At 41.8% G+C, this 15,897-nt stretch overlaps 1 long non-coding RNA gene across 1 annotated transcript in view; it reads left to right on the top strand.

Annotated features, from left to right (window-relative positions):
* The window catches only part of LOC121921056, a 42,761-nt gene extending 27,272 nt beyond the window's left edge, over nt 1-15,489 (top strand). Inside the window, exon 3 of the long non-coding RNA XR_006101834.1 lies at nt 15,420-15,489. This is a non-coding gene — a long non-coding RNA (uncharacterized LOC121921056). The remainder of the gene's footprint in view (nt 1-15,419) is intronic.
* The last annotated feature ends 408 nt before the right edge of the window (nt 15,490-15,897 follow it).

The following is a 15,897-nucleotide window of genomic DNA, read 5'->3' as shown; positions in this document are numbered from 1 at the left end:
GGACTGTGGGGTCATAACTTTTGGCATTTCTAAATAAAGTGAAGGAGGGGAATCATGTTTCTCTCTTTGACCTCTTGAGGGGGGAAAAACTTCAAAGACAGAGTCCAGTGTGAAACACCTCAACTAGAATTCATGAAAAGATTTATCTCTCTGTCCTGTGGCTTGAACAGAGCAAAGGCTTTTTATCTCCCTACGTGTGTTAATTCATATATGCAGGGCTGCCTGTGTTACTACCTTTCTATTATTTTTAACAACCACTGTTAGAGCACTGGCCCTTGGTTGTACTTTTTCCATTTAGGTTCCATCCAGTTTCACTGATTATAATACCTTATCCATTCACCTGTTTACTCCAGACATTTGCAGGCTAAGGGAACTTATCCAGGGATCTGATGAAGTGGGTTGCAGAGCATGAAAGGTTTTGTCACGTTTCTTAGTATTGCTTTTAAATAGACACGCAACAGTTTGAAACTTCAATTCTGTAGAACACTTGCAAGTATGATTTGGATGGAATAATTTTTAGAGTGGGACATCTTTGCTTGCTCATATCCCCACCTATTTAAGATAGCATTAATAGAGTGTTGTGGCTTGTATCATTCATTAGTTTCAGAAAATTTACAGGTGACTGTAGCTATTGCTTGTGGTTTAAGTTGATCACATATACTCTGTGTGTGTGGACTCCTTTAAAAGCAAAAACAAACAACTCTGCTTATTTTGAAAGAGTTTATTTTTATCATTGTTTTCTAATTCCCTAAAGCTGAAAGATCTTAAATCCCTTCCAATACAAACATGACCAGGTTACTCGATTCATTTCTTTAAACTGCTTCTTTAAACAGTTCAAGATAAACTGTTTTATCTTGAACTCTGGTCCTGTTTACTTTTGTTTCTGCATAGCATTTGGGGTGGAGGGGGGAGGAGGAAAGAAGGACATTGAATCTGCAAGGAAATTACTATAATCTGATACAGGTATCTCGACTGGGCAATCGAAGGCATGTTATATGTGGGTAACAACTGTTCTGTACACACATACCTGCTTACCTCAAGTGATCCTGCTGTGTGCAGAAAATAGTGGTCAGCATATCTACTCTTCTGTGTCTCAGAAGAGAACAGGTAGCCACATAAGACATCACTTGAGTGAGGCGGTATTCCTCCTCTACCACCATTTAGTGAGACCACACTCCCACAACAATAGGGGTATTTATAAAGTGACATTTATACTACAAAAAGTGTGAAATTGTTTCCTCTTAAGTATAGCATGGTTATGTCTTAGGGCTTGATGAAACAAACTAATTACTGTACAAGTAACAAATAATGTATAGCTAGTTTTTTAAAAAAAATCTGTACAGTATACCTGTGGTTTGATGGGTGTTCTGGCATCCAAGCAAAAGTTGAACAGAAAAGCATTTAGCTCTAAAAGAGCCGATGGTCCAAAGCACACTGCAAAAATAATCCAGTTTGAGACTACTTTAACTGCCCTGGCTCAATGCTAGGGAACTGTAGTTTTGTGAAACATTGAGTCTTCTCTGTGAGAGAACTCTGGTGCCACAACAAACTACAGTTCCCAGGATTCCCTAGCTCTGAGCCGGGGCAGTTAAAGCAGTCTCAAACCGGATTAATTCTGCAGTGTGTTTTGGACCTAGGTCTATCTTTATTCAAGCTATTGTCTGCTGCTGCTGCTGCCTTGTCTCAGGGCACCCTAGTATCTATGGGGATGCCACACAAAACAGGAAGGCAGAAAGTAATTTTCAGTGTACCTGTACTAAGGTTTTACATTGCAATTGGACAGGAGAAAGTACATCCCTACATGGAAATATTCCATTAACCCTATACTTTGCACATAAACAGAGGCATTCATCCTGAAATGGCAATATTTTAAATACAACTGAACATTTAGTGTACTTGTATACAGTGCTGTTTTGTGACTGAGTATCTCTGGCTTGATGTCTGGACTCATATTAGTTTGACCTTTATTTTATTAGCAAATTATTGATTGCATGTGATTAAGCAGTTCATGTCACCCAATTGAGATTACAGTTAGAATAATCGACACTACATTTGCAAATGATTTAAAAACAAAAGATAATAGATGTGACAGGCCCATAGTCAACATATTGTGAAGCTGCCATCCTTTTCATCTTGGCCTGATGTTGCTCCACTGAAGAAAGTTTTTAAATATTCTATTTCAAATATTTTACAAACAGTGAATTCCACTGTGGGACTGTTTAGCAAATCTGTAATTATTTAGCGTTCAGTGCAGAATTCGCCAGTCTGAGAGTGATCAAGTGAAGACAAGACAGATATTCAAAACTGTGTTGGTGCCACTAGTTTTGTATAATGGTTCCACCACATTCACTGAGGTTAGGGGCACAAGACACGCATGAATGTGGAAAAACCACAAATTAAAAAAAACACCAACACTATTCTTTTTACCTGACAGAACACCTCTCTTAAGAATCTCCAGGTCCTCCAGTGCAACTCTATGGTCAACATCTGCATAGGCTGACAAAAATGGCTCCTCTCCATTTTGAAGTACACTTGTTTAGATGAATACCCATGGCTGAAACAAGAGGAAAATGGGCCCAAGCCATCAGGTTGGCTGGCTGAACATTTATGCCCTGAGAATAAACAGATGTCTTAAACAGGACTTTCTGGTATTTAGGGAAGGGTTTTCAAAATTCAACACAACTCTTTCTTGTCCTCCATAGTTGAATTTATTGCCAATGCTAGAAAAGTCTTCTATACTTAAAAAATCTGGTTCCACTGATGGCAGGTGGTTTCCACATCAGTCGCATGGTGAATCTGTGCAGGGTTTAAACCAGACCTTGAAGAAGTGATTCCAGGTGCACCAGTTTTGCAACAGAACTTAGCACGTTGGATAGTTCCTTAAAAATTCAAACTAAAAGCCAAGCTTCACTACCCAGCCTTTTTTGGAAACCATCCACCGCCAGTATCCATTTCTACTCCAGTAGTTTTGTGTATCTGTTATGTAGCTGACACCTAGAAACTAGAAATATTTGCTTAAGCTTCTCTGTAGTTAGGTGTTCCTACAACCCAACCAGTTAACTCCCCTGTCACTTAGCCTCATGCCTTTTTGCCTTTCCTCCTAAGCCCACCCTTCAACACTCCTTTTCTGTCTCTGTGAACAACATTTCTATTCAACCAGTCCAGCAAGCCCACAGTCTTGGTTTTATCTTTCTCTGTCATGTATCCCTCAGATCCAGACCACAGCCAAGGCTTGTAGATTCTTTTTGTACAATATTGCCAAAATCCGACCATATCTCTCCGTCTCCACTGCCAAGATCCTGGTCCATGCCCTAGTGATCTCACGACTGGATTACTGTAACGTCCTCCTGGCTGGGCTTCCTCTTTCTCACCTCCGTCCTTTAATCTCTGTCCAGCATTCAGCTGCACGCATTATCACTTCCACCCACCGCTCTGACCACATCTCTCCTGTGTTGGCATCCCTTCATTGGCTCCCTCTCCCTTTCCACATTCAGTATAAGCTCCTGCTGTCGACATTCAAAGCCCTCCATGGACTGCCCCCTCCTTACTTATCAGACCTTCTTTCTCCTCACCTTCCCACCAGGGCCCTCCGTTCTGGTAGTCAAGAGTTCCTGTCTCAGCCCAGGATTTCCTCTGCCCCATCCCGGATTCGCCCCTTTTCACTTGCTGCCTGTCACTCCTGGAACCTTCTTCCCCCACAAGCAAGAGCCATCACTTCTTTAACTAGCTTCAAAACGGAGTTGAAACCCATCCTGTTCAGAGAAGCCTTCCCAGGCATTGCATAATTGTCGCTTACTATCTGATGTTCTTTTGTTGCCTGTTTATCGAACCATTTCCTGTATTGCTATGTATTGTATATGTATTATCCTACTTGAGAGTATGTATTTTTCTGGATGAAGATTAACCTTCCATTTTGAAGCCAAGCCCTCCGTCCAGTCCATCTGCCTTGGTCCAGGCCTCGGAGGTAGAGAGGAACTGCTGGACCTCTTACCCTTTCCCTCCACCACTCCCTTCTCCTTCTGTGTCATGTCTTTTTAGATTGTAAGCCTGAGGGCAGGGAACTGTCTAACTAAAAAGATTGCATGTACAGCGCTGTGTAAATTTACAGCGCTTCATAAATAAAGGTTAATAATAATAATAATAATAATACTCCTTCCGTTATGCATATATTGGTTTAAAATGTTTTTTTCTCCACCCTTTGGTTCTAACAGCAACCAGGCATCTCACAAAATATGCACAGAATGTAATTGTGATGTTCCAAACTGATGTAGAAAATGTTGTTGAACTTATTAATAAATTAGGGTAATAAATTATTAATATATTAGATCCCTCCACATTTGCAGCTTTGACTTTTGCAGATTTGATTTATATGTTCTCTGTAGGAATCTCTAGGTCTTCCAGTGCAACTCTATGGTAAATGTCTGTCAGAAGTCATGCTAGAGGAATTAGCGATTCCTTGAGAAAACACTTCCCTAGGCATTATAGGTTCTCCAGTGTAATTCTATGATCAACCTCTGGCAGATATTGACATAGAGTTGCACTGGAGGACCTGGAAATTGTTCTCAGGTAAAAAAAAGTGTTGCTTTTTTTTTATTTGAAGTTTTCCACTTTCATGGGTGTTCTGCATCTCTGACTCCAGCAAATGCTGAGGGCCTACTGTAGACATGATAAGTCAAGGAGATGTGAGAAAATTGAAAGTTGGGAGTGGTGATTGGTGGAATGTCTGAGGGTATTTTGAAAAGGATGATGTAATTTGTGTGTGGGAGGGTAAGAGTGGAGTCTGTCAGAGTTAGTAGGGTTACAGAATTTGAGCAGTTAGTGAAAGTCTGAGATAGAGGAGAGTTAGGGGGAAAACAGATGAGGAGGAAGGGGTGGCTTTCTGAAGACAGATTGGGGCCATGGCAAGCACATGCCGCAGCCTCAATCCACCTTGAACCCAACCCAGAAAGGAGTGGCAAAAATCTGCTTCTTTTTGGGTTATGGAAAATCTACCTTTAGCAGCTGCGCCGCAGCCCCATAGATGCTCTAGCAGTGTGTGGTGTCTAAATGCCAAACTGGCAGAGCATCTTGAAGCCACTCATGTCTGGGTGGCCCCCTGGCTTCCAGTCACCTTCAGGATGTCATCAGAGTGTGCAGCGTGTAAATGCCATGTTCTGATGACTCCCTGAAGGCGTCTTTTAAGGGCCGTCTGTTCCAGCCCCAAAAGTCAGGGTTAGGCTGTGGATGACACTGAGAGACATGAGTTACAATAAGGATTTTTAGATGCATGAAATGGTCAGTGATATAATCATAGAATTGGAAGAGACCACAAGGGCGATCCCATCCAACACCTTACCATTCAGGAACCAGAATCAAAGCACCCCTGACACGTGGCCATCCAGCCTCTGTTTAAAAACCTCCAAAGAAACAGACTCCAAGGGAGTGTGTTCCACTGTTAAAAAGCTCTTACCATCAGGAAGTTCTTCATAGTGTTATAGTGGAACCTCTTTGTAACGATTCCCCACCACCTCACAATTCTTTCCTTTCTTTCGACCCAGCACCCCTGTGGATTTTTTAAAGGTCAGTAGCGTGGATGGATGTTAAATCACAGGCCAAGTGGATAGTTAAACCAGAATAAAAGTTTATTTTAACACAGAATAGGCAAAGGTAACTTTGACATGAAGTTGTTACTATGTCTTCTTTTATTACATATATACAGGTCTGGTTTTAACTCTCTAATAATAACTCAGCCACACAGGCTATACCAGTGACGGCGAACCTATGGCACGCGTGCCAGAGGTGGCACTCAGAGCCCTCTCTGTGGGCACATGTGCCATCGCCCCAGCACAGAGTTTACTAGAGTTTGTTACTAGAAAGCCAGAGGGACATGGCACTTTGCAATAAATAAGTGGGTTTTGGGTTACAGTTTGGGCACTCGGCCTCTAAAAGGTTCACCATCACTGGGCTATACAGTACTATCATTCAAGAAATTATATAGCCCAAACCCCTCTTTCTGAGTCTGGCTACACTGAGTCTCTTCTCTCTAGACTCTCCAGAACTAATACTGTCCCTCTCCCCACTGAACTCCAGCTTCATCCCTCAGGATTCCAAACCCTAACTGACTCAACCCAACTGCCAAGCGGAATCTTCTAACTCCTCAGCAAGCACCTGATTGGCTTAGGGTCTCTGGCTTCTGATTGGCTGGTTTGTAAGTCAGTTCATCACACTCTTTTCTTGTAGCTTGCATCCATTGTTCTGTGTCCTAGTCTCTAGAGCAGCAGAAAACAAGCTTCCTCCATCCACAATATGTCACCCCTTCAAATTCTTAAACAGGGCTATCATATCACCAGTTCTTTTCCTGTTTAACAAATAATAATTTTATTATACACTTGATTATACACTTGAGTTTCTGAAAATGCTACATATTGGAAAGCTTGAGTTCAGACAGTGTCCGTGGTAGCAGCAGTTAATATGGTGATGTCTGGTGGAAAGATAAGATGAGTAAAGTCTTGCACAGAAATGACGGGGACATCCAAAAGGTCCCCACATTTGATGTCATACTTTTGGGACAGGAGGAGGTCCTCACATTGGTGGTAGAAAGGGAGATAGGTGGAAGCTTTCACATTTGTGGCACCTGAGGTATTAGTTAAAATACCCACATTTGGTGGCCATAGTGAAATGATTTGTGGAAATCATCACCTGCAAAACCCAGCCAGTTCAACTGAGGGAAAAGGAGGGAAGGAAAACGCAAAATGCTGGGATAATTGTGCAGAAGATTTTTAGATGATGTTGTGCTATCACATTTCATTCACCAGGGATGTAGCTAGGATTTTAGGAAGGGGGGGTCCAGACTAAATGCCACCATTATAATGGGGCTTGAGTGCGGCAGCACAGCAGCACACACCATTCATTTTTCTAATGGAAAGGGGGGGTCCGGACCTCAAGAACCCCCCCTTGGCTATGTCCCTGCATTCACCCTATTGGGCAAGCAATGTGGGATGTTTAAAATTTAAATGGGCCAAAGGAAGCAAACCCGAAGATCTTTAGACTTTTAAAAGGGCTGTTCACTTTCACTTTTAAATGCTTCTGTTGTTGCAGTGTTACAATTCGTACAATGGCCAATGGCCCTTTTAGTTACAGTCTTCCCTCTTATACAGTTTCCGTCACTGCCTTGATTCCCCCCCCTTCCCTTCCATTTGGCTGGGGGCAAAATAAAGGGGGGGGAATGAAAATGGAGGTTTGTTAAAGCAAAAGAATTTATGAAGCTGATTTTTGAGTCACAGCACGTTTACCACATTTAAAAAGGAACTGTAATAAACAAGCAGCCCGGGATCTTTAAACTTCAAAGGGACTGCAGGAGGCAAGGACGCATGAGCAAAATGATCAATGCCAATGTACTGATTATTCATTCATGGGTATGTGCGAAAAGCAGTCTTTGGCTTTTAAGGGTCTGAATCACACGAAAGCGAGAGTGTGTAAAACTACTGAGTGCTATAGTGCTACTGTTGCTTTTTGTTTTCATTACCAGGATTATTTCTGATTGGCCCAGATGTGATAATCTCCCTTGTTTACTCCTACTCCTCTAGGGTAATTTTTTGCTCTTATTTCTTTATGGCTTTTGCAGACATTGATTCCAGGGCAGTTAACAACAACAACAACCTATTTCTTGACAACCTGACCTCTGGATGTGCTTCCTCATCCAAGCTCACTCCACATTAGACCAGTTTAAGGTTAAATTTCAAGTTCTTTCTGCAAGCTGAAGCCACAAATGCCCCTTTCCCCCTTTTCTGTTTGCAACAAGAGGGCTGGGAGAACTTCTCTTCCTTTATTCCCGCACAGTAGAATAACATAAATGGAGACAGGAATGTGCTTTCTTTTCTCCCCTTGCTTCCTGATTAAGGATGCGTTTCCTGCATGGAAAAAAAAATAACAATACACCACACAATATTTCTGCAGTGTGCGTTTGTGACACTCTCTCCCCAAAAAAGAATTCTGGATATCTTCTCCATTTCCTATAAACATTATTTACTTCCCCCCTTTGTTGTTGTTGTTGTTCTTGTGTGCCTTCAAGTCTCCATCTGACTTATGGCGACCCTCATGCAAACTTATCATGGAGTTTTCTTGGCGTGTCTCTTCACGGAGGAGTTTACTGTAAGAGTTTTATAAAGAATTTTTAAATTTGAATATGTAATATTTTTAACTTTTTGAAATTGTTTTTTATAAACTGTATTTTTAATGTTTTGTATTGTTTTAACTTGAACTGTTTTAGATTTTGTTAGCCGCTGTGGTGCACAGAACACCCGGCTGAACAATCAGAAGGCAGCTGAGGCCCAGCCAATAGACTGTGGGCTGGGAGTTGTGAGAATTCTTTGCTGATAGAGGAGAGAGTCAGTTGGGATTGGACAGTTGAGGGAACAGTTGAGTCCAAGAGAGGACTGGGTTCCATGAATTCCTGAGGGAAGAGTCAGTTAGGGCTTGGGATCCTGAGAGTGAGGGTTCCAAGGATAGAGAAGGACGGTTAGGGGTAGAGTCTGAGTGGGAAAGGGCTCCCTACCGTTACACTTCCAGGACTCTAGAAAGGGAGTGTGATATCCTGCAAGATATTGTTAGCTTTGGTGGTAGGACCAGGTTTAAAAGAGGAACTTAATAGAAGGACTGAGTGAATCTTAGTTATAAGAAGCTAGTGATTTAGCTAGAGAGTTATAAAACCAATGGTAACTATAACAAAGTGAAAGTAAGAATTACATATCAAAAACAACACTGTCAAATCTTCTTGTAAATAAAATTTTATTTGTTTGATTCAAGGACACGCCTGGACTTGAGTTAATACCACACTACTCACATTACAAAACACGGGTGGCAGAGGTGGGATTAGAAAACCCCACAGGACTGCCATCTTAAGGAGAAGAAATAAGTCGAAGGAGTGTTGTCTTTCCATATTTTGGTGGCAGCGGTGGGATAAAAAGGCCCAGGATCCTGACATCAATTAAACTTAGTTGTTCCCTTCGCAGCCGCTTTGAGTCCCTGTACCAGGAGGAAGGTGGGATGATAATAATAAGGTGAAGTTGAAGGCTTTCATGGCTGGCATCCGTAGTTTTTTGTGGGGTTTTGGGGCCATGTAGCCAAACTTTGCTAACTTTAAGTGTTTCTTCTTTCCTGTTGGAAGTTCTCTTGGCTACCAGTCCTGAAAAACACTAAAATCAAGACCCAGCTAAATGCAAATGAAAACCACCCAAGGTCTGGGGTTTTCCCAGCAGGTAATGATCACTAATTAATCAGACACTAATCCTCTTTGCATATCCTCCCACCCTGAGGCCTTGCCATTCAACAACAGAACAATACACATGTTAACATGGAAACCATTCCTCCCTATCCAGGTGTGATGATCCCTCTGTGGTCTAAGCAGCCAAACATCAGGCCTACCTTGGGTCTTAATCCCAACAGATCCTTAGCTTCTCCCTGAGTCTCCTGGTCTATGTTCCTACTCCTTGTAGATTTGAAGATGTCCTCTGAAGATCCTTGAATGACGCTGCCATCACCTGGTGAATTCGTATTGGATTTCTCTTAGCATACAGTGGGACTTGTTAGGGACTTCTGGTTCTATTTCTTACTAATCTTCTCAAGCATCAACTGAGCTGGGACACATGTGAAGGAGTGTCAAAATAGCAGATACTTTTAAGGAAGTATTTATTATATTTAACCAAAACAGAACAAAAAGATACAAATCATGCAAGGTCCTAAGGGCCTTGCAGGCAAAATACCGTATTTTCCGGCGTATAAGACGACTGGGCGTATAAGACGACCCCCAACTTTTCCAGTTCCAGTCCAGCTTGGAGGTTTCAGCACCTGCCCTATAAGACAACACCCGGCGTATAAGACGACCCCTAACTTTTTAGAAGATTTTCCTGGGTTAAAAAGTAGTCTTATACGCCAGAAAATACAGTATGTGTAATTCTAAAAGTATTCATTTCATGCAAGCAACCAGAAAAAAATAATAAATAAGGCCTCAGCGTTCTAATCTGACACATCTCACCTAACTGATATATTAATGTAATATGCTGGCCTTGATGGATTTGAAATATAGTTACAGGTCTTAGCTTAGCATAGACTATGTGTCTGAATTATGCCTTCTTGCTGTAGGCACAACACTACAGTTTTCCTAACCTGTAAGACTAATTTGAGGGAGAGAGTCTCACCGCAAATTCTCAACGTGGAAACCACTAACTGCTCAAGACTCTCTCTCACTGCCTCTCTCTTTAACTGTCACTTGGTCTCAGAGGCTTTTTTCTTTTAGAAGCTTCTGGAAGAAACTCTCGCTCCTGCTCACTGATTGGTCAAGTGAGCCTTCCGTCAGCTGTGATGTCATTACTTATTTGCATGTGCCTCCCTCCCAGCTTACTCTTATTACCTGACAGACGTCTTCCAATGACTGGAGGCCCAGTCATTACACCAGATCACAGCGCGCACACACACACTACTCTCTTCCATGTCAACATTCTCTGAAGATGCCAGCCACCGATGCTGGAGAAACGTCAGAAATAAACTCAAAAGTGCTACAATATCTCTCTATATCTCTGATTCGACAGACAAATACAGCTATATTTTTAATAATAATAGTTTGCCATGGCCTCCCTCTGAGGCTGAGAGAATGTGCCTCACCAAAGAGGGGTTCCATGGCTGAGTGGGGACCTTTTAGCCAGAGCAGGGTGACTAGTAAATCAGTTGGACTGCAAGTGTAGAAGACACAGGTTCAAGGCCTCATTGAGCCATGAGACCCATGAGTAACCTTGGCCCAATCACTTTCTTAGCCTGACCTGCCTCACACAATTATAGTTAGGAGTATAAAGCAAGGAGGAGAAACATATAAAGCTTAGAGCTCATGGGAGAACAGAAGATAAAAATGTGAAAAAAAATATCCAGCATATGGTGGATTATTTCCAGTATTTACACTGCTGAAGTCTAATCATGTGATGGAAATCTGCCTGTGTATTGAGATGGGGCTGTCCCCCTTGAATGTCATCCCCTTTTAAGAAATTGGGCACCAGTTCTTGTCCCCCATCACCAGAAATGATGGAACCATTCTTTTTCTGCTTTGGTCAGGCCTATTATATCTAGTTCCACATTTTAAGAAGAATATTGACAAACTGGGGATGTGTCCAGAAGGAAATGGCAAAGATGGTGAGGCTCTAGGAAATCCATGTTCTATGAGGAGAGCTAGAAGGAATTAGAAATGTTTAGCCTGGCTTAGAAGCAGACACATCAGTGTATGTGTGTGTGCACGTTCATGCGTATGCCTGCCTTTGAGTGATCTGCGGACTATGAATTTCACATTCTTACACAAGGAATCCTCCGAAGTGGTTTTGCTAGTTCCTTCCTCAGAAATACAGCCTACAGCACATGGTATTGTTTGGCAGTCTCTCATCCAGAGCTGATCCTGTTTAGCTTCCAAATCAGATGGGATATGATGCCTTTAGGGTATTTAGGCCACAACATTACGGTAGCCAACTCTTCAATTGTTTGAAGGCCTGTCAGACTGATTATTGTGCAGACTTGTTTTCTCTTGCTCCAATGTTTAAAACTTGTGTCCAGTCCATTCAGATGATTAGAAAGAGGATTATGACAACTTTAGGAAGAATTTCATGAGGATGAGATCTGTTTGATAGTGGGACAGGCTGCCATGGAAGGTGGTAACTCATTTTTGACTGATTTTTTTTTAAACCAGAGACTGGATGTCCAAGACCAGATTAAGGTGGGTGGGGCCCTGAAGCCATGCCATTCATGATGGTGCCTCCACTGACAGTATTGGTCATGGGGAGTCTAGAAGTAGCCTTCAAATTTGAATTTCTCTATGCATGTCTTTATTATACTCCTCTTATCCTGCTGCTTCAGAAGGGAAATAATTAACAGCTGCATGGGAACAAGGCATCAGAAAAACTAGGTTCATCCCATCATATATAAATTTATAACCAGAATGCAGTTCTGTTCTTTTAGAGCTGTATGTTAGCCAATCAGATGTGTCATCTATTTCTGTTACAAAGGACAGCACATCAGTAGGTCATGGATGAAGCCTAAGCAGCTGACCTGATCCCTGCAGCGTATTGCTTCTCCAAGTCTTCCTAGCTTGGGTGCAGTTTGGAACGATGAAAGCCATTATCATCTGATTTCTATTGGGATCTTCTTTTATGTGAGATGTGATAAACAGTTAGGGCACATGTTTGACTTGAAAGGATGCTCCTGCTTTGGAAAGATTGCATCCTATCTGGTGTCCTGGGGAACGAGTTTTACTCCGTCTGTTTATTTCATTCCAAAGAGTGTGCCCAGATTTCTTAGAAGGGGATTTGCATGACAGGTGTTGTCAGAACATATGGTGAGCTTTCGCCTTTGGCAGTGGCCCAGAAGAACTGCTAAAATGTCAGGGCAGTCTTCATTGACATTAGTGTGTGTGAAATAAATTAAAAAATAAATAAAAATAAACTCTTGTTTAGATCCACTGTCTAAGTAATCCCAGGCCAGCCCTACAACCATTTTTTCCCATACAGTACTAGCTTTGTGTCTTGATTTAACCTGCCACTTACTTTGACTGACTGGAGGCAGCTTTGGAGTTGCTGAAAACAGAAGTAGATGAGGTATAAACAATCAGTTTTTGGTGGCTATTTACAGCATGCTTGGATCATCAGACAAGTGCTGTTTTATTGGACTAAGCCTGAGACTACCAAAGTGAATACGTAGTTAAGCTTGGGAGCTGAAGTATGGCTTGAATTTAAGATTTTATTTCTTTGATTAATTGGTATCTGCTGGGCTTTGGATTCAGGACCCTTTGTGGGTTCCAAAATCCATAGATGCTCAAGCCTCATTATACACAGTGGGGTAATAAAATGGTGATCCTTATATGAAATGGCAAAATAGAAGTTTGCTTTTGGGATTTTTATATATCCCAAATCCCATGGATTAAGAGAGCTGACTGTGCTTCTCTGATTCCTCAGATAGGGCCACATGAAATTGTTTTATACCAGGGCCCTTGACCTCTACACAGTTGTAGCACTATGATGTTTATCACACTATACTCTTAAAGTGCTACTATTCCACTTTGACTCCTGTAGCTGCCTCCTGTTGCATTCTGGGATTGGCAGTTTTAAGGAGGAGTATTATTCTCTGCCTGAGAATCTAAATACTCCTCTTAAAACTGCCAATCCCAGAATGCAACAGGAGGCAGCTACACAGAGTCAAGTGGAATAGTAGCACTTTAAGAGTATAGTGTGATAAACCTATGATCCACTTGAATTGCATCCTCTGGAATCCGGGGATTTGCTTTTTGGTCAGAGGCACCACAGGAGCTCCCTGGTTGAGTAGTCTAAATGCTGTCCCTAAATGGCAAATCATAAATTGCATAGGTTGGAACAGACAATTGAAGTGTAAACATAGCTATATAACTGGGCAGTAGAAAAGGCCCCATATCTTGATAAAGTAATCTTATTTGGACTACCACTCCATAAAGTCTCAAACAAAATGTGGCCATGTTGCCTGTAGGATTCAATTATTTGTAATCTTTAAGAGCCTACAAATTATACATGTGTCCAGTATTTTCTGGTCTGAAACAGATTGCCCGAATCCTTTCCCTCCTACCTGAGACTCATTTGAAGAAGCTGGGAATTGAGCTTTGGCCTTCATGCTATGAAGTATTAGCTCAACACTGAGCAATGACCTCTTCACATCACACAACTCCTTGTGTGAGAACAACTTGCTCCCCACTCCAGCCAACACTCTCTCATACAGAAGTGTCTTATGAGTATTTTAACCTTGCCTCGGTTTTTAGGTCATGTAAACGATCTCACTCTGATCAGGAAACTGATAGTGTGGCACTAACTAGCAAGTAGATCAAAGGGCAGATCAACAGCATTCTGTAAAAAGTTGTTCACAAAAGGCACCAAGTCATAAAAATGAAGTTGAGGAAGAAAATTTAAAAGAATAAGTACATGCAGTTTATCATGTGGAATTGGTCTTATAAACAAGATTGGGACACTTTCCATAGCAGCACACAGTGGCAAGCCAAACATATGTGTTGATGTATCCTTCATTCTAGCTATTGGCATTTATTCTTCTCATCTGAGAAACAGCAGTCTGTCTAGAAGGGACTTTCCAGGACAACATCCTCTCTCACCTAACAGCATACTGTTGGCATTGTTCATGTGTGGTTCTTATGTATCTTCAAACAACTCCAGCTTGTGGCAACCTTTGTAGGATTTTCGGACAAGATTTATTCAGAGGTGGTAATGGCATTCTTTCAGGCAAAGAGAGTGTGACTTGTCCCAAGATCACCCAGTGGATTTTCATGGTTCAGTGAGGATTCAAAACCTGATCTCCCAGAGTCCTAGTCTACACTCAAACCACACTGGCATTGTTGGCCCACATGATTCTCTATTTCCAGTCTTTATAGAGAGTGCAATTTCTTAGGTGGCAAAAGTAGTAGCGTCCATACACAAGAAAGGGGGATCTTAGCAGATGTGTTGGAATTATGAGATTCCCAGGAACAATACAAGGGCAGAGGAGACCCTGAGTAATCCAGTGATTGGCCCTGCTGAGTGACCATGGAAAGAAGAGTGACTGAAATAGCATGGGGACAGGTGGAAGACGAGGGGAGTGGGGGAAAGCAATGGAGCAGCTAGAATTCTGAACAGAGCACTCCCACTGTTTTGTTGGACATCCTAATTATTCATTTTTGTTGTGTGTCTCCAAGTCATTTTTGACTTAGGGTGACCCTAGGCAACTCTATCATGGGGGTTTCTTGGCAAGTTTCATCACAGAGGGTTTTGCCATTGCCATCCTCTGAGGTTGAGAGTGTGTGACTTGCCCAAGGTCATTCTGGGTTTTATGCTCAAGTGGTCTCCAGAGTTGTAGTCAATGTTTAAACCACTACACCACTTATACAGTACATTGACCAATATGAGGACAGCTCATATGCTATAGATAAAATCTGAGAAACAACAGCCTACAACAACAGACTACTGGTACATCTTTTTGCATATCAGACCAGTGATCCCCCACTTTAAAGGAAGTCTGCTGAGACAGCATAGCTTGTATCTATCTACCCACTCCCATCACTCATGTTCTGATTCAGTTCCCTCCTGTTCTTACAACAGTTTTTCTCAGTTTACCCACAAAAAGGGAGGATTGTATAAAGTAACCCACCTGTTGACAAATAAATAGCAAGTGCAAAATCACCCAAAAGCAATCTTGCTAATGACTTTAAAATGTGGGCTTTTTCATGGTGAATACTGGTGTTGAGTTAAAAGCTTGTAATCAGATGAACCGGATTCTTTCTCTCTTTTTAAAAAGAGATTCTTTTGATTAATTTTGTTTTAGTCATGACATTAGTTTCCTTAAACACTTTGGCAGAATGTAAATCAACAAGTAAAATAAAATACATTTCTATCTTTGCTCAGTGGTATTATGGAAGGAGGCGGAAGGGTTGAGCTGCCTGTCTGAAGAAAGCAGTGTGCTGGACCTACCATGGTTTGTAACTGCAGAAGAGTTGGTGTTATTCTCCAGTACAGGAAGGAACGATGAGATTCTCAGCTCTGAGATGAATTTGTTTCGCCAGCATCCACATCAGAGGACACAGGTAAAGCAGCAGATCTATTGTTACTCTCCTTCCTACTGCCCCCTTTTTCCTGGCAAGCAAAGCAGGGGAAATGGAGTGTGTATGTCTGGAATGCCAGACAAAATGTTCCAGTGCCAACCAGGAGTCTGACTGATATATATCTGCCGGCAATGCCGAGTGACTTATTTTCTTTCTAAAAAAAAGAGAGGGGGGCAGATGGCTAGGGTGCTTTTTAGTTCAAACATACAATTGCTCAACTGCTTGCTGCAGGGATATCCTTTCCACAAATGTTCGTGTCACTTGAGCAGCTGGGCTGAAGG

The sequence above is a fragment of the Sceloporus undulatus genome, chromosome 1 (genome assembly GCF_019175285.1).
Source record: "Sceloporus undulatus isolate JIND9_A2432 ecotype Alabama chromosome 1, SceUnd_v1.1, whole genome shotgun sequence".
In the NCBI taxonomy this organism is placed as follows: Eukaryota; Metazoa; Chordata; class Lepidosauria; order Squamata; family Phrynosomatidae; genus Sceloporus; species Sceloporus undulatus.
Note: the sequence above shows the minus strand (reverse complement) of the source record. Positions and strands in the feature narration are given on the sequence as shown.